This window comes from Passer domesticus, chromosome 4 (genome assembly GCF_036417665.1).
Source record: "Passer domesticus isolate bPasDom1 chromosome 4, bPasDom1.hap1, whole genome shotgun sequence".
NCBI lineage: Eukaryota > Metazoa > Chordata > Aves > Passeriformes > Passeridae > Passer > Passer domesticus.
In genome coordinates this window covers 50,513,841-50,539,056 of record NC_087477.1, presented here as the reverse complement: position 1 = coordinate 50,539,056, position 25,216 = coordinate 50,513,841, and the positions used below count along the sequence as shown (strand labels likewise).

Genomic DNA, 25,216 nt, shown 5'->3' with positions numbered 1-25,216 from the left:
ATTCCAACAGTGTCACATAAGTACAGGAGGATACTGCCATTTCTTCTAAAGTAACTAATCATTTAGCTATAGGCATAAGATTTGCTTAGGTAGGTAAGAATAATCAACTAGAAATTTTAGAATAGGGTTGTGGTTTTTTTTTTTTTGGCTCAAGATTATAATATATCCTTACAAAAAGTGATATGAGAACTGTTAATCACAACAGAAAATTGCTGGTTAACCTAAAACCCCTGGGTTTATTTTAACATTGATTTAAGAAAATACACAATCACAATGAATTTAGTCAAAGAGTTGCAACCAGTCAACAGCCAATATTAATGCAGAATATATGGGTTTATGATCCTGTTCCATCGTTGTGGAAGACGGGGGATAATAGGCAGTATGGCATGCAGATATATGCGGTAGAAATTAATTGCAAGTATTTAAGAGTAGGTTTCCTAAATTATCCAATGTAAAAATCAAAGTAAATACATGCATTGTCTAAAAAACAACTGTTCCAGACATCTAAATAGATACAATCCCAAATTCTATATAGGTAGTGTGAAATGGACAATGTAGGCTTGCTGGAACTCTGTTACATACTAGAAGCTACATAATTCATATTTACAGAATTGAAGACACAAAAAATTGTATTTTCCTCTACAGATAAATACAGGACAAAGAGCAGAAATGTTATAATAGTGTCAGTGTTATCACTGATAAAAAGACTGTTCCTAAGGCTAAGAATGACAACAAACCTTTTATTTCTGGCCTGCATTTAAAGCTGTAATTTAAGGTAAAATTTGATAAATATAGCTGCAACACATTATAACAACAGACTACTAAACTAGAGGAAAGCATGCATGTGAATCTGAAAAATGAGATTCCCAGATTTGATTCTGTTCCCAATTGCATTAGTGAAACTGTTTTAAGTGGGCCTAAACTAAGCCAGTGTTCTTTTCTTAGTGACTACTGACTAGATATCCAGAAACATCTTATGCAAAATAAATCAGTATCAGTCATACCTATACTGTCCATAACAGATTATCAAAATAACTAATATCTATTGGTAAAAAAAAAATTACAATATTCAGCGTGCAGAAAAGTTTTGCTAAAACACTGAAGGGGAAATTTTGTCCTGATGCAGCAACACTTGTGCTGGAGAAAAAAAATAGTTCTCAAAACTCCAGGCTCAGGGTAGGCTTCTCTCTGGGTAAATAACTGTCCTGCTCATCCAGACCACTAGCTTACAAGGGAAATCAGCAAGAATCACACTCATGTATCTAGCATGGTAATTTTGCCCATAAATTCGATTGATCCATCTCTACTGACTACATCAGAAATGAATTAGTTCAACTCGCCTACCAAATCCCATACACTTATAAAATAAATAATTTCAGAGTATCTCCTTAGAGTCCAAATGAATGGCAAGTCTATTGTATTAGGTAAGAGAACTACAATAGAGAGAATTCTGTATGCATAACAACAATCAATTGCAGATATTATAATTATATGAAACATTTTCCCCTAGCTGAAAAAAATACACAGTAATTTTTATCTGTAGGTAACATTACAGACAGTAAAAGGATATAATGTGTCTCCAAGTCATCACACTGACAAAGCAATTAAAAAATCGAAGTAACACTCCATGCTTTCAATATAGCTCTTATAAAGCATGAATTAAATTAAAATTTTGCATAATAATACTCTGGTTTCAGTTTGAGAAACATTGTACTGCGAATCTGCAAAGACTTTGATGAATACCCTATTAAGATAACAGCCCAGTCAGCTGCAGTATTGTTTATAATCTTAATGGGTTTTAGACAGCAATGAAGGAGCAATAATTTTGTTCATTTCAAATAATGTAGCATTGAAGGGCATTCAAGGAAACAATTCTATTATTCATTTTTGCATCTCTTGGTATATGATGATTACACTGCATTTTTATGTTCCATAAAATAATGGTAAAAATCCAGTATGAAACGATAACTTTTCTCATGATGTTTACTTACCTACAATGCAGCTTCTCTGTTATTTGAGTTTAAAGTTACATTTACGTGGACAAACCAAATTACATTTACTAGGCAGTATTTTGAGAGCTACTTAACTTGATCAAGTCTTTGTTTCTGTTGACTTATTGTAATCAGGACTGAACAAAGTGCTTCTTTCACTGAAAATCTACCTGAATAAAGAATGAAGAAGGTGTAAGAGTCCCAGGATTCAAGCATTTCCTCCAAAGAAAAAATTTCAGCTATCCAACCACACAAACTTCTGTTGGAGTCACTTGCCTTTGGTAAAATAATAATATTAGAGGTTACTCTTAAAGTTTTGCAGAACTTGTCTCCAAATTAGCCAAAGGACTAGGAATTCACAATTGAAGCTATTTCTACAGGAGGGCATTTTCAGAGGTGTTACTTCTTTAAATATTGTGTTGATAGACAGCTTGCATATCAGTACAGAGAAATACTTTTAAGATAACACATGCAATTGCATTAACCTGTTATGCAAGAAGACCTTTTTCTCCCTGTAATTTCTTTTGTGCTCTGAAAGACTTGCTTTATTGATACCAACAGGACTTACGTACTTAATATAAATACATCAGGAATCTAATTTTTATTTTAACTTAAATCTAATACGCAACACTCATAACCATGAGCAAATAGAGTACACCTGTAAATTTTTGTAGACACTGGAACCTGGGACCAGCCAGACTCAATCTTTCAGCCACTCCTGAGGACAATACAAGGTAATAATGTGGGTGCAAAATCATTCCAAATAGACAGGCTACACACAGCTATCTTTTAATAGTATGGTGAGCTCTTCTTCATGGCTGATCTCATTGCCAAAGCAGTCTTTAAAATTTACTAGTACGAAAAATCAGGGTAGCCCACTGAAGAGTTCTGTACTAGATGTAGATTATGATGCAATATAGCATATATGTATTTCTAAATGTCACAGTCATTTTGAGCACATTTACATAAAAAGAAAAATAAATACAATTACAGGGAGCAGGCTGTTAAGCTGATCACTAGATCCACTGAAGACTGATTTAAACATTTAGCTAATACTGAGTCTTCCTCTATAAACGTGGAAAAAGATGATGGAAGTGACACACTATTCTCTGTAATACAATAAAGAAGTCATCTGAATATCTAGCACTGTGGGAAATCTGCAGTTTTTTCATTTATGTGAGGGAGTTTGGCTCTTGTTACCTGTAAGATGATGCTGACTACTGGGCTAGTGGTATTGCGGAATAGATATAGAATCCATTTTTTCTGTGGAGTACAGTACATGTAGAAAGGCAGAAGTGGGTTTAGGTCAGACCTCTTCACCTCACTGACACTATTTCTAGGGCAGGAGTATCCTCTACTGCCATTTGAGAGGGAAAGAAATTATGCTTTCAATGTTTTATTTTTTCAGGTTTTTTTTTTTTTTTTTTTCCCCCTCAAAGTACCAACACTACTGCTGGTTCTACAGAGTCCAAAACTAATATGAGCTAAAAGCTTTTTCCAATTATGATTTTGAATAAATATTTATTTTGTTTAAAACTCATTTCCTTATTTTTATTTTTTTGCGGACTATTAATTTTTAAGTCTGGGAATCAATTCTTATTTAAATTATTTTAAAATTTGATAGAAATTGAGTTGTATAGGGTTTTAAATCATTTTAGAATAAAATTTCATAGAAGCCTAGTTGTGTGGGGTTTTTTTCTTAGATTTTTCTTTCCTTCTTTTTTGGAAAGTTCTCTTATTACCATTTAGTATATTAGCTTGGTCATATTTTCTGCCCTTTCACACTGAAGCAGAATGCCAAGTAAAGAATATTACTTACTGGCAAAGGTTTTCAGAGAGTGTAATTAAAAGTTTGTCTCCGTTTTTATATTTAGCTTTTCCTGGCATTTGGCTAATTTTGCAGCATATGGTAGGTTTGTTTATTACCTTGTGCATAGTAATTAAAGCAGTACTTTAACAGAGACACACAAGAAATCTGTTCCATTTATATTTGAGGTGAAGGCATTTTTTCTGAAATCCACACATAATAAAAGGTATTTTTTAATTTAATTCTTAAATCTGGAGATATCTGGATGGATTTATATAGCTGTATAATAATTAATTCTTTATTAAGAAAGGTATTAGCAGATATTTTAGTTAGTGTTCCAAAAACGTGTCCGACAGAAATAAAACACAATTTTTTTTTCCTAATATGTACTTCAGAGACTGACAAAATATCCTTGGCACAAACACTTCCAGTTTTTAGACGGTCTGTGTACTTATGTAGCTGTTTAGTAATTCAAAGTCCTCAATGTTTGCCTTGCGAAACATATTCATGTCCATGATAGGTAAGATTAATATCGTCAGTATATTTATTGGTAACATGCTGATAATAAGTGGCCATTTCTTCTGGAAATTTGAATCTAATTTTTTGTGACTAACAAAATAAATTCTCACAATTAGTTAATTCTGTATGAATGAATATATATCCTTAATATAGTAATACAATTAACACTCCAGCTTAAATGTCTTTTATTAATAAAACATTACCTACTTATCATGAAATTTGACCATTTGACCTATTAAAAAGAATGTTACTTTCTTTTTATTCTTCAATATTTGTTGCCCATTTAATTGCCTGCCTTAAAGGAAAGACAAATTTCTATGTCATAAAGTTACACAAAATTTACATTTTCAATAAAAATGTACTCTTGTATTGTTGTTTTCTTCTCTATGATTTAGTAGTATACAGTGAAAAGCCAGTACATTTTATCCAGGAATTTCAGGAGCCAAGGTCGATGCTCAGGATCTGATGCACATACCGCCCTCTACATAGCAAAGAATCTCAGAAATCAGCAAAAACCCCAGAAATAAAATACAAATATGTAAAGTATTTATGACGGGACCCAGTGACAGTGAGATTGGAACCTTGAATGAAGCTAGCTTGGCATGACAAAAATGAATTGTACTAGTATGTACAAAAGATAAATTACTTTCAACACAGGAAGGAAGGATGGATTTCTTCATTAACTGTATGAACAACAGGAGAAGATGATATACTACCTTACAAGACAGAACAGACTTATTGGATAGTGTCTGAAAACCCTTCATAGATTATACACAAAACCACTAATGACACTTTCAATGCACTGAAATAACAGGTTATATGTAGGGAGAGCCCAGTCAGGATTTTACTGTTGCCATCCCTCTTGCCAGCCCAACAACTAGCCAGGATAACAAATGCAACCTAATAAAATGATATTTGCTTGCTCAGATTTCTACAACAAGTATGTCAGCCATCTATTAGACTTTTACTACATGACAATAACAAATCTCTTACTGCAGTGATGAATGATAGCCAAAATTACTTCATGTGAAACTCAAAATACATTATACCATATAAAAGTTGAAGCTATGAAAGTAGAAAAGAACATAGAAACATTTTGCTTTTGTACATATCCATTGTAGAATGGGATGTAATCAACACACAAGCCTCACCACTGTCTCAAAGTCTCTAGGAAAATTTAAGGCCATTCATAAAAACTTAAAGTGGTGTCTATACTGGGCTGCTTATTCTGTTTATTTTCCCATAGCTACCAGAGACTCTTCAGCTGCCCTGGGGTCAGATGCTTAACTCCGTAATTTTATTTCACAAGAAAAGAAAAAAATATTTATAGGTCCTTAAACTACCAAAAGATCTACAGAATACTGGGTGTGTAGCCCCAGTGAGCCCCAAAAATATTTAGTTATTTGTAACTGCAGCAGTAGAACCTCCAAGTGTAAGGATTCTTTATGCTTCTATGCTGCTTAAGGTATCTCTAAATATTCCCACTACAAGCATTAAATAATAACAGCTAGAATAAATATTGATGTATTGCTGTGTAGCAACAACTACACCCTTTCAAAGCAGAAGTAGCTATCTCCCAGGAGAGGAGCGATTCTAAGTAGCCAACCCACATTCTTGACTAAAGAGGCGTGTCAACTCTTCTTGTTTTTAAATATTGGCTTGAATGTGCAAAACCAAACTTGTACTTTCTCAGAAAGCAGCACATGTAAGGGAAAAATTTTGTTGTGTTGCTTAAAAAATTAACAAGTCTGTTTACTTAAAAATGTATGTTCAAATATTCAGGAGTTGATGCAGAGGACTTGTGATGCAAACAAAAGTAGTTCTGGAACAAGATTTAGATAGCACATTTGCCAGCGATCAAAGGTTTTCTAATACTACTTCTAAAATAGTATTTCTACACAATTCTATTTTACCAAGTTCCTGTGCTTAGTCCTGGGAGCTTTTAAGTCATTTGAAATATGGATCATGTATGTCTTTTTAGTAATATCAGCACTGTAAAAAATTATTTGCTTTCAGCCTCACAACTGAGGTCTGGTGTTAATAGCAGTCAAATAATGTAACAGAACAGCAATGCCCATAAATTCCTCCAGTGACAGAAATTCCCATATTTTTTCTAAAAAATTCCTTCATACCATGACTGTGAACCTGGAGAAGGGGCTGTGGAAAAAAAAAAAAACACAGACAATTGAGCACTAAATACTGAGGAAGCTCAAAAAATGACAAAATATTCTGAAAGTAAATTATGATATACTGGAGGTATAGGTTCATCGCCACTAGGTGGTGGAAAAAATACTGCTAACCAGACAGAAGTATTGAACCAGAGAATCACAGGACAACTGAGAGCTCAGTGACCCCTGAAAGTCATTACTGTGCTATGGCCCCATTTAGTGAGGGACACCTAGGGAAGGTTGCCCAGCACCATGGCCAGGCTGCTTTTGAGCATCGCCAAGGACAGAGGTTTCCCCACTTTTGTCAACAGCTTATTCTAGTTCTCCACATAGATTTGATTAATTTACTGACTTTGTGAGAGCTGTGTTACCCAGAGCAAAAATCTAGTTATGGTCTGTGCAACCATGTTAATTCAGGTCCTGACATGAACCAGATAACAAAGGCTAGTGACAGCTTAAGTTGTTTCTTGTAAATTTAACTACAGATAAAAGCCACCATCAGGGGGAGGGAGGGAGGGAGGGAGGACCACTAAACTACACAATCTGCATATTTAGTTATGCAGTTTAAGTGCTCAGCACTTCTGGTTCTAAGATTCTCGTCAAAATAACATGAAAGCTAGTGACATTTTTCATATGGAAGAGGCATTTATTTCAATTATGAAACTCACTTGAACTTCTTTCTAGTGTCTTAGTCCACTGATCTTGTGCTTTGGTTTCAACAGGTTACTGCTCATACCTTTGAATTCCTGCAGTTTTCAGTGACTCTATCTACATAACCTCAAAAAAATCATTGTTAAGGTACAAGTATATTTTTACAATTGGACATAAAAGGATGAAATTAGCAGTGCAAAAGGTAAAAACTTGAAACCTGAACTAAGCTTGTAGACTTAACACATCACAGAAAAACTACTCTCCAAGATCATAAAATTTGGCATATTCCTTTTATAGAAAACAGGCATAAGTGGATCTTTCTTCTCAGGTGCTATTATAATATATAATGTATGTTTTTGGATGTGTTTGATTTCTTCCCTATTTTTAATATTGTTAGAAAGGAACACTGCTTCCTGATTAACGCATATTTCAAAATGATTATTTTGCCTATGCCTACTTGTCATTACGCAGCTGAAAAAAAATGGAAGAAGCACTAGAGAAAAAACATTTTTTCTTCCCGAAAATCTTGTTTCACATGAAAATGTGAAACTGCATAATTCTTTAGACCTTACTTTGAGAAACTCTGAGAAAAAATAGTGAAAAATTAATTATTCATTAAACAAGACACAAGAAATTATACTCCTTCAGTAGGTGAAAATTTTCTTTTTAAGTCAAAAGGCACTGTAGTGGAGATTTCCTGAAAAATTCACTTGTGGATCACGTAGAGCCTCAGTCATGTGAGATGTGCACACAGAAAGAACCAACAGACAAAACATTTTTTCCTTTATTGATTCATCATTTCACTGCACACCTTGTATTTCCTTTTACACATAAGTATGGTTTGAATGTATGATGAAGGCTGAGACTCTAATGTAAACAGAATGTAAATATTAAGAAATCATCAAATTGAAGCTACATTTACCACTCTTATCACCAGAAGCTAATGTCCTGTGCATTGCAGTCACAGTTATGAGGTAAGGATATGCAATATAGCTACAGAAATTGTGAGCGTCACCCTCTGTTCCTAAGGCAGAGAGAGTAGTCAAACTTACCAAAGTTGAACAAAAAACAATCCGACTGTCTGTCAGTGTTTAAACAAATACAGAGCAAGTTTTAAATACAGATTCTGGCATACTAAGGAAGAAAGTCTTCACATGAATAATTAGAAAATACAATTCTGTCTTCATTGGAAGTATTGCTTCAGTGATTTCTAAGCAGGCACTGGGGCATGTTTAAATGACTCAGAAAATATGCCTTTACTACAGAGTAAAACAAGCCTGGGTAAGCATGAAAGGGAAGTAAAAGGTTCAAAACAGTTTTACTGAGAAGACAACTGAAAAATACAATTGGAGAAAAAGCTTTGCCCTCAGCTACCAATAAATATTAATTTTTTAACAGCTTTGCACTCTTCTTCAGTCCAATCAGCTGGAAGACACCAGAATTCACCTCATCTGCAATTCAAAGGTTTATTTAGGAAAATGTTCAAGAGATTTGTGGCAAGTAATATAGTACGTACCTAAAATAAAATGTATGATTCACTAGTTTCTTTCTCAGATGGCTTCTCTTCCCAGGGTGACTTGAGGATCAGGGTACTTAATTCTTACAGACTCTTTCCTAACACAATTGAAAGGCATCCAAAAATCTTAGCTTCTGTTTCCTTAATTATGCTTATTAGTGCACATAATTATCAACATGTATATACACATACATATATGAACTAATGCCCTCTAGCTCTCTAACTCTGGCCATTTAATAATTTTGTAAATGTATAGTTAAACAAAACTGTACCATTCTAATCACTAAATTAATAAAAAGAGTGTCACTTTGGTTTTCATTCACATATTTAAAACCCGACCTTTTATTAACTTTTTGTCATTATACAAGTATTCAATTTTTCTAAAGGGAACTAGGCAATCTTTAAGGTTGCTTCTAACCAAACTATTCCATGACTCTATACTCATACAATCAACTGCTCAGCTGAGACAAGAATATTTAGGAAAGACCACACTACAGATATATCCCTGTAGGATTATTGAAATCCTATTGGGGATACTATCAGTCAAATTTCTGGGTTCCCTCAACCATGTGTAGAGGAACTTATTTTAATACTATATAACAATGTAATAGCCTAAGGAGACAAACTAATTGTCACTAAATGTATTATTTGTATGGCTTTTGCTTTTATGAGTGTGTTTATATAACCACACCCGCACTGTGGGTACAAAATGATAATAGGTTTATGCATCTCCCATTGTAGTCTGGAGGCAGATACAGTCTGCACTACTGCATGAAAATCATTTTGAAGTTAGTGAACTGAGAACCAGCATACCAAGCAGACAACTGAATACCATATAAACTCAAACTAAACAGCACTTGAATTGTTTCTTACTACAGAAAACACAGATAACAATTCTGAAGTGCATGTGTGAAATTCTGACAATTAGAACCTTCAAGAAGCTGTACAGGAAAGAGGCTCTTGAGAGTATTTATGAACTCATAGATATCCCTTCTCAAACTAATAAAGTTGCCTATTGATGAATTAAGCAATCTGCTTTGCCAAGGTACTTATCCTTGGCATACACTGTGTCATACAGCATGATAAAGTAAGCTTTACCTGTCTTATGACTCATACCTATTTAGCACTCACAAAAATAATTTGTTAGCAAAATCATGGATGAGTATGTGTTACAGAATACATGTGTGATCCTCAAAGGATGAGGCATTCTCAAATTCTCAGAGAATATTATTCCCTTAATCATGCTTGCAATACTATAGACTCCAGTCCTCACCACCTGATTTGATCAAGAAAAAAGCCATCAGATAAAGAGATTGATATCTGGGTTGAGATTTTCAGAATAATATTCCATTTGGTACAAAAATATATCCTAAGGAGGATGCATTGTTCATTCTTTCTTCTGCCAAACTCACAGTATGAGCAGGAGTATTTCCATTCTGGAGCTCTGGGACTTGGTTCCTAGTCTGATGGCTAAAAAGTGGTCATCAAACTGTTTTTTTCATGACTGATACTTTGTCTTTGTTCTCCCTAGCTTTTCCACAGTATTGCAACTTGCTACTTTTGTCTTTGTTTCTTGTTAAATACACATTCTCGCACAGTTTCCACCTGGTTTCAATTCAAGTGCACAAGCATCATTTACATTTGTCAGTGCAGTGGTTCACACATACTCATACCAACAACTTGGTGTTCCTTAGTTTAGGTGGCAAAGAGTTCTATGAAAACCAGACTGACACACAGATGAACGTAAATGGGATTTTTTTTTTCTTTGCCTTTCTCTTTTAATATGCAAAATATTTTAATTTCCTATGGTTTTGAAATTATAAACATAGCAGTCAAATATTAAACAAGAACTTCCATGAGTTCACACTGTTCTAATGTTGCAGTGAATATAACACAAACAGGTACTGATGAAAAGCAGTAAAATAAATCCCAAATACATTTATTTCAGTGGTATGGATAAATGATATTACACACAATCTTTTGTAAAAAATGAAGTACATTGCTTAACTTCTATTTTACTCTCTGCTCTAAAAATCCACTGTTTTTCATAGAAAAAGTACTATTGATAAAGTTTATATTATTACTATTTTCTGCACATGACAAATTAATCTTACTATTAACTTGAAATATTGACAGGAAGGTTAGGTTTCAAAAAAGGAACAGAGTTAGGATTTAAATCCTTATTGGTTACAACATTCATTAATCAGTGGTAATTTACATTAATATAAAAACATTGATCCTTCTCTGAGGGCCCTCTCTTGTGAGTAATTTCATCCTCCAGCAGACATTATGAGCTACATTAAGAACTGGCATTTCAACAAATGAGAATAGCTCAACTGTACGAGAAATATCCATGTAATGACCAAACAGAAAATTATTTATTTTTTTATATTGCAATACCTAATGATATTTCAATTTTCAAGGATTCCCTCAAAAATCCCACTGAAGAAAAAGCTGTAGTTACATTCATGGCAAACAAAGACATCAAATTTCTCATGTCACATTTTTCATATGTTATTTTAGAAAATCTTTCTCCTGAATGTGTATTTTTATTGCATTAAAGGTAGAATATCAAACGACTATTTCTCCAAAATAGTAGCCACAAGAAAGAACTATATCCACATTTGAACTGAGCTCTTGAAATGACAGACTGAGCCATTTTTATACTAACAGTTAGGCAGGATTACCTCAATGTTCTTCCCACTTTGTTACCTTCTAAAAATTATCTGTTAAGAGAAGCTGGCAGAAACTAGATGCAAACCTCTCTGATTAATTGGCAGCAGTATTGCCCAAAGTGCTCTCTATAAATTTAAGTTTTCACCTACGCAGAGATAAAAAAATTGAGATCTAAAAGAAGAAATAAAACCTCTAATGAGGGGAAGCTGGGACACCTTAAAAACTTTACTGCATACAGACATGGTAACAAGCCAAGACAGAAATGATGAATGGTTAAAGCAAGAGAAAGAATTTGGTCTATTTACCTGTGTCATACACAAGTACAAGCCTATAAAATACAGTGATAATACTCGTCCTCTATGTATTTCAGTTTTTATTTCTCTACAGTGTGTTGACCACTACAACATGGGTATGATATTTGATGGGGAAGAAAGGCAAGGAATAAAAATACCTGATTAGAAATTCTCCTCAAGTAAATTGAGTGGACTTGCATCAAAAAAAGCATAAAAAATATATTTCACATATATTCTTCAGATGACACCTTAGAGATAGAAAATACGTAGCTCCAATTTCTGGAAGACGTTCCAGAGTTCTGTTTTTCTGTACACTTCATCTTGTCAGTCTTAATTTAAAAGTACAATCAGCATTTAACAAAACATTAAAATAGTAACTCAAATCCCTAAGTCGAATACCATTATTTTTAAGGTGCAAATTCCTTAATAATTTTGAAGCACATCGTAAATTAGGAATCCATTTTGCATATTCAGTGTGGGACACTGTTATTCAGATAATATTATAATCACCGTCATCTGACCAAATAAATTGGAAAACAAGAAAACTGAAAAAAGCTGTCACTGTAACACAAAATACATTACCTGCAATAAGCCCTGCTCAGTAGGAAAGAAAACTAGATTTTGGCAGTTGGAAGACTATGGCAAGTAGGAGGAAAGGTGAAATGAGCATGACTGTGATCAATGTCATAAAGACACAGATTATACAGAAGAAATTATTTCTACAGTGTGCCTAAGATTTTAATACTGACTAGAAGAAAAACAAAGTAGTGAAACAAAAAACACCAAAAATAATGTCCTGAAATAACATCTTCAGGAAGGAGCATAAAATCAGGGAATATCACAAGGACCACCAGCAGAAAAAAATATGGGAAAGACTCTTCTATGGACATATATGAAGATTGCCTAAATCTTACCTAACTTTGTCGTAGAGTGAATTTGTACAATATTCTCTTTTTCTGTGATGGGAAATCTCACTCTGTATTTCCTTTGTTCCGCTGTGGTAATAAAAAAAAAATCTTTTCTGTCAAGTTAGGGATTCCCTTGCTTCCTAAAGAACAACTGGTGAGTCATTTGAAAGAACTCCACTGCCACTAGTGAGGACCAACTCAGTGGTGAGTGATGATTATCCTCACTTGGTGATTCACTTTGGCACCCTACTCGGCAAGAAAACTGAGTGAAAACTGACACACTGCATAAAACGATCTACTTCCAACTGAAACAGTGCCACATACTAAGAGAAGTTTGCCCAAGTAAACTCTGAAACAAATGGAGACTATGAATGTGGCAAAAAAAAAAAAAGAAAAAAAAAAGAAGGCACAAAAAGCTTTGGGACATCTTCTGCACCAAAATACCATACTACAAACTGGAAGAGATAGAAGACTAGTCACTATTTTGAAACTTCTGAAACTTTAAGGCTAAAGGGTGTAAGAGGTTATAGCATTTTTTTGCTTAATTTGCAGTCTGGGTAAGGAATGTCTTCTGATATACTCAGTTTAGCACAAGAACTTAGAAACCTTAATTAATTTGGGCATATGTTTCAGCCGGTAATAACAACTTTCTAAATATAGCCACTTACATGATTTGGTTATTATTTTGCTATTATAATTTTTACTAATTCAACTGAAGGAAGTAAAAAGAATGCACGAGAACAGCTGAGAAACTAAACAGTCCTTCCTTACATCAAAATGAAAAAAAAGATTACTTCTTGTGAAAATGTATTATAGGTACTAATGGAAATGTGATTGCCAATCATATTTCAATTGCCAATCAACATACTGCAAATCAGCTCTAAGGATGATTACTGAAAATTTTAAGAAGAATTTAGTAAAAGACTTCTACAAACATAGACATGGTAGGAATACACAAAAACAAAAAACAATTGAGGAAGCAGCCAAAAGCCTACCAGTGAAAGGGACAGATGTAATTCTTATCAGAATGGGAGGGTGTCACACAAGAACAGAGACAGTAAGGAAAACTCAGTTACCTCCCATCAGTAAATTTATCCCTAAATTAATAAATAAGGAATTGACTGAATTTGGGCAATTATGGAACACAACATATCTGCTTACTGAATTCATTATCAAAAATGAAAATACTATATTGTCATTGTAATCACGGACAAAGGAATACTTTTAACAATTGAATGCTTTCAGTCACATTGAAAGCTCTCAAAGGCACTAAATATAATTACTAGTAGTAATTAATTAGCAAGAATAAAGAACCAATGTTTTGTTACTTTTGATTTTTCACAGAAAAATTGCATCCCATCTCTGTTTTTGTTAAATTGGTATGCTCATTATAAATAATTTCACAGAGTTCCATAACATGATGCCATAACATATTATCATTCTTTCTATTAATCTCCTAAATAGTTTGAACACTTTTCATGTTCAAACACTCTTTCACTGTGCCTTCAGGGACCTACTGGTTTTGGGTTCTAATCATATTCTTAAATTGCATAACTGCTATGGCTTCTATATGGAATACACTTGATTGTTTTAGATGAGATCTATTAACTATGTGTTTTTCTTTTTTTTCCTCAAGTTCAGAGCATATTTTTACAAGCTTCCCTTTTTGTTGTTGGTATTTAGATGAGTTTTTTATTTACTGTTATATTTTCTAAGGTATTTCTAGGTGTTTCTGTAAGTGGTACAGGTGCATGTCTTTATTTTTTTTTCCATTGACTGTAATAATATTTTCCTTCATATTCTTTGTATTCCTTTGTTTTACTTTCAATTCTATATACCTCAGTAAGAAAGGTAACTTCCAAATGAAGAAAGCTTCAGTGGCCTCTGAGTCTGTCACTGGGCACCCACAAAATGAGCTTGACTCCATCTTTTTTGAACCCTTCCTTTCAGATATTTACATACACCAGTGAGACATCCCCTGAACCATCTCTTTTCTAGGTTAAATACCGCCAGCACAAGAAATGTACAATATAAACAATATGGGCAGGAAGAGGAATATGAAATTATTATCATTTAATAAAACAAGAGCACGTGAAATTGAGAAATATTAAAAGTAAGCAGTGATTTAGAGGCTTTTGCAAAACTGCCACAACAGATTATGGATTTAAGAAGTATAAACAGCTTTAAAACCCTAACTGTACAGAAGTTCATGATTTTAAAGTCTGAAACTTAACTTGCAGAGCATCTGTACTAGCTAGAGATTACACAGGAGTTTAAAATATCTATGCAAAAAAATTATCCAGGTATAAATAAGGGAAGTTTGATGTTCCCCATGAACACTTGACTATGAAATGTTGTAGTCTTTGTTACAGTTACATGACTGATGGATGTAGCTTAGTCTAGACTTGGTGGATGTTGTAAGTAAAGTCAAGGTAGCATGTGGAAAAACAATGAGAAGAGCAATGAATACTGAGCTAATGGTTAGTGTTTATACTTAACTAATCTGCATAACAAATCAAATGTAGGATGAATATTTTGAATAACTGCAGGAAATGAACTTTACAAGAACTCTAAGAGTCTCTTCACCTCTAGGTGGATGCCATTTCAGAGCAATTATCCATGTGTCTTTGATCCTGCCAGTCTTGGTTGTGGTGATGTACTGTTTCAGTTACATCAGCCCTTTTGCTGAACAATCTCTCAGAACTAAAAACCTTGACATCCTGGTTGGAAGCTACTGACTACCACATATGGTGCAGATAAATTTCCAGCTCAGGAAATCTCTCACTGATGTTGCTGGAAGCAGAAGAGGACACTACAAAGGAAGTAATTCCATTCTCAAAGTATTTGTTAAGTGGCTGCATTTTTGACAACTGTCTGAGATAAAACATACAGAACTTAGCTAGTAGGAACATGAACTGAGTAATATATTTCTTTTATTCTTGCATTATATTCTCTTGTCTATGACACACTTTAATTTTTATACAAATGCTCAATTTTTTTTCCCAGCATTAAAGATAAAAGTTAATAAATACTCTTATAAGCAGAAAAATATTTTACAGATCAGCCATATAAGAAGGTGGTTTAAAGATTGCCTAGAATATCATGTTTATTGATGACCATGTATGGCAAAGCGAAATTGTTCAATAAGAGAAAGCATAAGTCTCCAGCAAGGTTTCAGTATATCAGAATTTTAATACTCCATTCCAAAAGTAAACTTGAAATGACCAATTATTGATTTAAAAGAAAACCCTATCAAATATTGGAATGTAAGGAACACAAAAGAACAACTTCAATTTTTTCAGAAATTCTTGCAAAAAATGATACTAATTTTTAAGAAAATAAGTAAGATCCTAGTATGTTGATAAAGTTCTATCAAAACCAAGTCCTGCTGTTTTACCCACTTATGCTAGGACTTAAATTGGTCCACAGTGATTAATTTGAACTAAGTAGAGTATGTACAGTATATGGTTCAAGTATTGACCCACAGCACTCTCAGGTCCCTCTGAGAATGGTAGGTCTAGTGGTTCCAGTGCTGATGTGTGAAACGTTATAACAAACCAGGAATCAATGCAGAGTGCACAGTAAAGAGACACAGTCAATGAGCTATTCATTACCTTTTGTAAACCGCCAGTATAATTGGCATGTGGTCAGTTTATAAACTGTAATCAACTGAGGCTTTATTTAATCATTTATATAGAAAAAGAATAAAAAGTTTCATGCTTTATGTAGTTTTAAGAACATAAATCTGGAAAGGTAAGTAATTAGAAATCCAAATACACCCTCTATTAAAAAGAAAAATCTCACTTGTCTGATTCCTAACAGAAGCTTTTTAGTAAACACCTCAGTACTGTACCCAGCAAAGACAGTTTTGGGTGTGGTACTTTCATTAGTTGGTTTTTTTTCTGATTGATAATTAAAACCTAAATCCCAGATGCATTTTTTAAAATAAATTGTTGCCTTCAGAAAAGCAATTTTTCCTACCAAAAGAGGGCACAGAGGAGGCACATATTTAATAATTAATGTTTATCCTCATTTGCTTACTTTTTCATATAAAACTAATGAAAGATGGTAAATTACAAAGTTAACCTTTTCATTTCAAATTGAAACCAAAAACCAAACCCCATAATCACATTATGTGATACTAAATGCTTGGATAGCTCCTAAAAAGAATCAGACCCTAAATAATGACTGCTTTCAGTAGAGAGCACCTATTTGGATTTATTTCAAAATCCTGAATATAAACAAGTAGCAAAATAAGGAGGTTTCTACTATAAATTTAGAAGAAATCTATTTGTTTTACCATTCATCTATTATTTGTTTCCCATAAACAGATGGATTATAGGCATCTAGACAACTTGTCCCTCTTTTTTTTTGTTTGGTTCAGTTCACCATGCTTGGCTTCCAGAATGCCTAGTTAGGTTTTCAATTACAGAGCCCTACACAGCCCCTTTTCTCCCTTCAGTGAACTTTCGAGTTCTGCATGGTCAACAGTTGTGAAGGATTTAAGTATCTTACAACACAGTTCATCTAAGGGAATGTTTACACAGTTTTTCTAGTGTGTTCATTCATACACTGTGCCAAAGGAAACCACGGAGTGTTATCACATTGCAGAGCCTAAGATATCATACCTCATTTCATTGCTGGGTTAATTGCAGCCATCTGGTTTCATGGCTCAGTGCACAAGCAGAATGGACTTCTTTCTGCCTGAAAAATTAGACAAGTGAAGTTGAAAATGTCTATGTGGGCATTGCCTTTAAGTGACAGCTTCTCCCCATGTAAGCTTACAGGTAAGAGTGAAATGGATGAAATTAAATGTTGTGAAAGGTAAGCCAAAGCAGGCTGAGCAACTTACACAGACACACAAACCTATTAAGATCATATCTGAATTAAAAACATAAAAAATATTTATGCTTGATACCTATCTCTGTCCAGGTTGAGTAGTTATATTAGTAGAATAATTCTTTTGTTATTTGAGTTGAATACCATGTTCATTTGCTTTGACAACTGTATTATGGATAACTATAGCCTATCATGCTTAGAATAATGAGAAATGTGATGGGAGATGAAAGTTACTTAAGCCATAGTGTATGTACAGTAGCTCTAAAGCACAGTTTAGAAAAAACTGCATACACAGTTACTCTCAAACTTTTTTAACTACATGATTTGTATATCTACACAAAATTAATAATCAATACTTTATTTTAAAAAATTAAATTACTTCAGCTACTGCTGACATCACTTCAGAGTAAATGTATGATGTGCCAATGAAGACTGTTAACTACGTTATAAAACAAAGATCTAATTTAATTACTGTCTGTTACATTTGGAAAATTTGTTGATTACATTGTTATATTAAGTTAATAAATGGAGTAATCTGGCTGTTACAGTCATTCACTCTATGGTTACCTATTTGTCTATTAGCCCTGGTAATTGTTACTAGCTTTCAAATTTTTAAGAAATAAAGGGATTGGCTGCACTTCCAGGTTACACAAAGTGCAAATTAACATGTTTGTCATAAATAAATACATAACACATTTTCTATTACAGCTTTATTAGTGCTTTGAGCAATATTTAGTTCAGCAGTTCTTAAGTAGGAAATAAAAAGAGTACTAAATGGTGGAATATCTTCTCTCAAAAAGATTTAGGATTCAACTATAACATGAGTCTTGCTGAATCAGTCAAAGAAGCTTTTTTTCACTAGAGAATTTACTCATCTAAATTGTAACTTTCTGAAAGCAATTGGCAGACCTGAATATAATTTCATTATTTGCTTGTATGTTCAGCAAAAATCAAAAGAGATACACATTAAAGACTGGCTGGATGGCCAGGTCCAGGAAGTGCTGGTGAATGATGCTGAATCTAGCTGTCATCTGGTCATTAGAGGAGTTCCCCAGGGCTCAGCCTTGTTTAATACCTTTGTCAATGAACTTGGGGATCAAGCACACCCTTGAATAAATTTGCAGAAAACACCAATCTGCGTGGGAGTGTTGATCTACTGAAGGGTAGAAAAGTTCTAAAGAGGGATCTGGACAAGCTGGATCAATGGGCCAAGGCCAACAAGGCCAAGTGCCAGGTCCTGCCCTTGGGTCACTACAACCCCACTCATCAGTACACCTTATTTGTCTTTCCTAACCACCTGCTTTTGAAGTAAGAACTCAGCTTTGATGTACCATCCACTCTAGATTTATCATTAAATAGCACACTAAACTTTCCCCAATACCAGATGCAGAAGTAAAACTAGGAGTGTGTCCAACACAGGAGTACAGGAATAGACAGTAAAGTAGAGAACATGAAAGCTGCTGAAGACTCTGGCACTTCTCAAATTCTCTGAAACTATAGTTCCTCTTTGAAGGTGTTCAAAGATTTTTATTTTCTGATGAAGGCAAGTTCAGCTGATGAAATAACAATTTCAAAATATATAGGTATATTTTACTTAATTTTTCTGGGACATGAATCAGGCTACAAGAAGTAGCCTGATAGTTTACCACTAAGTGAAAGAAAGCAGACAAGACAACATAAAATGAAAAAAGAATACCTACAATGAATGTAAATATTGAAAATGCCATGGTATTACACAGAAACAGAAAAGACAGTTTTGATGTAGCACACATGTACTCTAGGAAGAGTTGCACAAATGGACTGATACTGATATGGTACTACCCATGTCTTCAGAAGAATCAGATGGCAATCAATTATTATTCTATCCAAACAAGGCATTTTTGGACAACACTATGTAGCTATTGCAAAAAGACCTGTATTTCACTAGATATATTATTAACATAACTACACCACAGCTTTCATATTTATTAATTTACCTTTTTTTTTTTCAAGAAAGCATGAATTTATCCTACTTTCAATCTAACAGTTTTGTGGAAATGCTATCAAAATTATTTAAACAGTGCTGAAAAATATGGATTATCAAACTTAGTGATGAAACTTGGTCTATATTTGATAATTTCAATTTACAAGATCAGGCATTTAAAAACAGATGCATTGCTTGCTGAAACAAGATGTGTACAATCAGGTTATCTAACTAGGCTCCATAAATGCTGATTCTATCACTATCAGAAACCTTTCTGACAACAAGAAGAAAACAAACAGGAAAAAAATTGGTTACACAAACGGTACATGGATAAACTGTCTGCCAGGGGGGAAAAAAAAGAAAGCAAAAACTTAAATTTAAAAGTTTGGACACGAAAGATAACCTCACTATTACAAAGTGATGACAAGATGAAGAGAATGATATAAGAGAATATTACATCTCTGTTTAGTTTCCCCACAGTAGGTAGCCTTGTAAGCCAGTAAATACAGTGCCACCATCCCTTGTAACAAGCCACAGGTTTTGTGTCACAAGAAAAGTTTCCAAAAGAATCACAATTAAAGTTATAAAATTCTAATTACTTCTATAATCAATGCTCTCCCTGACTCTCCAAGCCACCAGCCTCAGGACCAAGAAAAGCAGCACAGGCCTGAGCATAACATACAGATGCTGGACAGATACCAGAAAAGAGTTTAAAATAGCATTACCAGAAATAAGCCGTAAAAATAGAATAATTTATAAGAATCTAGAATCTTTGTGAATAGGTTAATAATTCTCTGCTGAGATTGTTAAGACCTGTAATTAGACTAAAACCTCTTGGTTTCACATGTAAATCTCACTTTGAGCCATGAAAACTGTAAATTATATTGCAACTGCTTCTAGAATGTAATTTGGATGCAGAAATTGGTAAATTTTCAGGGAAAAACTGTTCCATTTACATAGCTGAAATCAGGATTTAATCAGCTGTCTGATTTATTAATGAAAAATAAGGAACTAACAATCAATTAATTTTACATTCATCATTAGCTAAAACAGACAAAGTGCAATGTTAGACAAAATATTGATAAACATCTCTTAATTTCTAAAACCCCTCTCTACTCAATCCCACAAAGTTCTAAGGGCACTCCCACCCACAGAACTGTGGGAACACAGACAGCATATGGCATACAAGCACATTCTCCCCAGGGAGGACAGGTTACCCAATTGACACAAACCTTGTGTGAGGGAGAGAAGAGCTCCAGCTTTGTGTGAGGCTGTGCCTCTCCCCACAGACTGCTAGTCCACATTTTGGTGTGAAAGCACGAATGGAGGATACACACACACCCAAGGTGCGAGTCCCTACTTGTTTCATCTCATAGTGCCCTGATGGAAGACTTGCAGCAGGAAGGAGGTTCAACCACTACTGTTCCACTGCAAGTTATCTCCCCACATGCCAGAGGTTTTCCTTTTACATATTTTTTTTAAAGCTGACTCCTTTATTTCAGAAATCCCTTCAGAGCTTCCTGCTTAGCATTTAAGCAAACACCCCTCAGACAGTTTTGGGTGTTCCCCTTCACACCCACATCCTTCTCTTAACGTTTGTTGTCAAGGGTGGGCTGTGCTGGCATTCCTACAGTAACAGATTCGTGGATGCTGGTGTAGGCAATTAAAACTTAAAATTTAGTGTAGAAAGAAAGTGAAAAGAACTCCAGTACATACAGAAAAGGCAGTGGGAAAAGAAGTGAAATAGACAGTATCAGAGGAGCTTAACAGAGATGCACAAAGACTAAGTAGAAGACCACTCATGCTAAAAAATATCAGATGTATCAGAAACTGAAGTGAAAAAGAAGACCTAAGTAAAGACTGCGCAATAGTGTTGAATGATATATTTTATTGTAAATTACTTTGGGAGTCTTAATTACTCTAAATTACTTGACATCCTGTTGAAGCCTAGTTAAATGGAATGCCTTTTGGTAGATTGTTTCCTGTAGTGTTAACATAATTTCATACTCAAAACAAATGTACAATCTCTTTTTGCTCAGAATTTATTTAACCTACTTGTCCTTGTGAAAAAGATTCTTTTTAACTGTAGATCAAGTTTTATTAACCATTATTTGAGACTGCTACAACTTTATTAATTTTATTTCTTAGAATGACCATTGATTCTAAAAGGAACAATGACTAGTATTACAATTACCACAGAAAAGACTCAGTTACAGGCAGTGTAATAAACTAAGAAAACTGAATGATAAACTTAAGTTGAGGTATTCACATACAAATCACATTTTGTTTATATTCTTGTTAATGAAGTTGGCTGATGATCACCTTCCCCAAAGACAAAGATATTCAGAGATTTAAACTGTTCAATCCTACTAGTTTTGAATTGGAGACTCCTCAGTATAGCTGGATAAATAACGGATTCCTTCACAAAATGTTAGTTCCTTCACTATTTGGTTACTATTTTGATTGAGGTGCTTTGAATTCCTGTTGAATTTCTGTGAAAAGCTTCATGTGGATATAAAACAGTTTTCTGAAGTATAAAAAAGTAATCATTATGTTGGCCCTACTTTCAGTTTGAAATTTTGTCTAAGGTACAGATAAAGTATATTATTTTCACAGAAAAATACTTTCTGGCAAGCATCTATATCAAAGTTCTGTAAAACGTTTCAGAAGAATAAAATAATGCAAGTCATAACTTCACAATGAAGTCATGTCAACAGACTTTCAAAAGTAAACGCTCTTTGAGCAAAGAGAAAAGTTGTTCTTTGAACAAAGCTATGTTCTTTGGCAAAATGCAACTTCTGTGAAAACAAAACTTCTATTGTGAGATCACCATATATCCAAAAGCATGAGCCTGGAAGATCTGTTGAAGATGTGAATTCATATCAGACAGAAGAAATAACTGCATTTATCTTTCAAGACCAAAGACGCAGTTCTACAGAATTGGCCCCTGCTAGGGTAATATATTCATCCACCATCCACAGCACACAAAAAATGGGTGTAACCATGCTTAATACGTGGAATTCAGAAATTAAAGTGGTAATCGGGGATTTATGCAATGGGGAACCATGTTCTTGAGACAATACTTTTTCAGAAATTCTGTGTGTTCTGTCTCCAGTTTCATGACTTAAATGATTTAGTAGGTTTTCTTTATTTTCTTAGAAATAATATAATTATTTTATTTTTACATACTATGAAGCAGCTAATTTAAGTAGCACAATTGAGTCCATAAGTAGTTACTCCAATCTTAAATGGAAGTTATCACTCTGTGTCACATCCAAAAGTAAAAACTCCTAAAACCTTGGTACTAGTATAGGCATATTAAAATGGGCTAGCAATATGAATCTATGTGCCTACCTATTCAAGGCATCATCCTTTAGAAATGTATTAAGGTCTAAAATTATTTTAAGTTTATGAAGCTGGATAAAATCCACATTATCTTCCCCACTGAATAGCATTAAAAATAGCTGTAATCTCTTAGAATTGATTTTAAGTTGCAAATATACATTCACTCAGTCTGCAATGAAATCTCGCTCTATAACCACAGTGCAGAACTTGAGAATACATTTTATTGGTTTTCCAGTTTAATTGGAAACACCTTTTTATTTTCACACATATGTATGTACATGTATGTGTTTGTATAGATGGATGGATGTGTATGTGCTTGTTTTTACATAGTGACTCAAAACAATAGAACCTGAAAATTTTACATAAATATATAATAAATTTGTTCAAAACAGCCAGAAGTAGTTTGGCACAGAAGTTACTCTGTAACTATATTATTTTCATAGCAAATGCCAAACAGACATCTGGATACAAGATGTTCTTGAAGACATTCATTTAAGAAAAGATGACAATTTCCAAGAAGAAAAAGTGCAGTGTTTTCCAATGTACCTAAGTAGCCTGCAAACTACTGTCCCTAGACTCTGACCCTGTTCTACAATCTGGAGCCAAATTATCTCTACTTGCCTGCATGCTAGAGCAGAAACTGTTGGCCTTTTTGTCCTACCTTGATAAGTACCCTGTACGCAACTTTTTGCCTTCAGTGAGGTGGCAAGTCATACAGAGTTTTAGCCCATGTTGAAGCTGACAAGTGTTGCTAAAGGTATGATGTTTTTGAGAAAAATACCACACAGGCTTAAGTAACACAAGTAAGGTTTCAGGCAGAAGGCTGAACTCCCCAGATACAGATGGTGAGCAGAAAACTGAGGGGGTGTGACTGGCATATACCCTCAGAGTACACTCTAGGTGCATACATACTTCAGAAATAAATGTTCTGATTAGTGTGAAGAGGAAAAACTGAGAAGTTTTGCTCGGATACCCTAGACTTTAACCAGAAAAGAATTTCATGAAGAAATAACAGAAGTTACATAATTTTCAGCCAAAGTTCAGTCTAGGTCTCTGAGACAGATAAGACAGCTCAAGATGAGAGAAAGTTTATCTGTATACACTAGTGACCAAGGAATGCCTTTGAACTCCTAGAAGCCTAACTTAAAGGCTCATTTTTCATAATATAACTCATCATAATGTCATATTTTCTCCCATTCTCAAGCACAGAATCAAAGACCTGTAGATGGTTTGCATTGGAAGGAACCTTGAAGATCCTCTAGTTCCAACCTACCTGCTATGGGCAGAGACACCTTTACTAAACCAGGCTGTTCAGCACCTCTCCAGCCTGGCTTTGAACACTTCCAGGTATTGGGCATCCACTTTTCTGAGCAACTTGTTGCAGTGCCTCACCACCCTGACAGTTTAGAATTTCTTTCTAATTCTAAACTTCTTTCTGTTTAAAGCCATTCATCCTTGTCCTGTCACAGAATCAGAATTATTGTGATTTGGAAAGGACCTCCAGGATCATCTAGCTCAACCTTGGAAACTGAATCACAGAACCAGACATCATGTCTGGTTCTTGACCACCTCCAGGGATGGTGACTTTGCCATCACCTGGAGTAAATCAAGCTACTTTGTTTTCTTCAGGACTGAAATGTTCAGTCACAGCCTCAGCTGTTGAAATGCTGCTACCTCAGACTGCTATGGGTGGCAGCTCTCACTAGATTTTTTGTGGTCACTAGTAGAGAATTTTGTATAGGGGATTACGAGGGGATTTTCCTATAGGGATAGATATTTCCTAACACAAAAACATGTAAAAAAGCTAAACTACAGAGGCTAAAACAGCTTCAGTCTTAGTATTTTCTAAATTTGAAGTGCTTGACTTGAAGGTTTGATATTCTTTTAATTTTTCTTGGTTTTTTTCCTCTAATGACTTCATTGCATCACAAAGACCAAAATATTATCTGTAAATTATCCAACAGAGGTTTGTAATGATTTTCATTATGATGTTACACAGAAATTTATAAATATGCCATTATAAATTACCTAAATGATAAATGCATAATTTGATATTGTAACTTTTCAAGAAACCATAAAATTAACACAAAAATTAACCTAAATGAAGTTGGCACATTTGGCTAAGTAAAATATTTTTAAACATATTTATATCACACAATAAGAATACTTGTAATAGTTTCAGAGTCTTTAGAATAATTAGCATGTTTTGTTTGTGCTTTGTTTGTGCTGTTAAATTAAAAGGTTTACTCACCATAAATTAGATGCTTTTGGCAAAGTATCTCAAATAATCCACCTGTTTGGAAGTGTGAATTCAATTCTAAAGTTTTTCTGCTTTCTGTTGGAATGGGCTTTTTATTTCAGAATCTCAGATTTCAAAGCCATACATACTTTTTTACTCTCTTTACCTAATGGAACAGCACAAAAATTAATACTTCACTGTGAATAAAAAAATGGTAAGGAATTTTTACAACAAAATAAACATTATAAAAATTAAGCACCATTAAGCAGTTGACTGATCTTTCAGTTCTCACTTGACATTT

The 25,216-nt window shown here is 34.1% G+C and overlaps 1 protein-coding gene across 4 annotated transcripts in view; it reads right to left on the bottom strand.

Moving 5' to 3' along the window:
- The window catches only part of TENM3 (teneurin transmembrane protein 3), a 1,290,895-nt gene that overhangs the window by 1,167,491 nt on the left and 98,188 nt on the right, over positions 1 to 25,216 (bottom strand). For 2 of the 4 annotated variants that reach the window (XM_064417780.1, XM_064417778.1), the window contains exon 3: positions 17,158 to 17,233. The exons of the other annotated variants lie outside the window; for them this stretch is intronic. The gene's annotated coding sequence lies outside the window, so the exon portion shown is untranslated. The remainder of the gene's footprint in view (positions 1 to 17,157; positions 17,234 to 25,216) is intronic. 4 annotated transcript variants of the gene reach the window in all.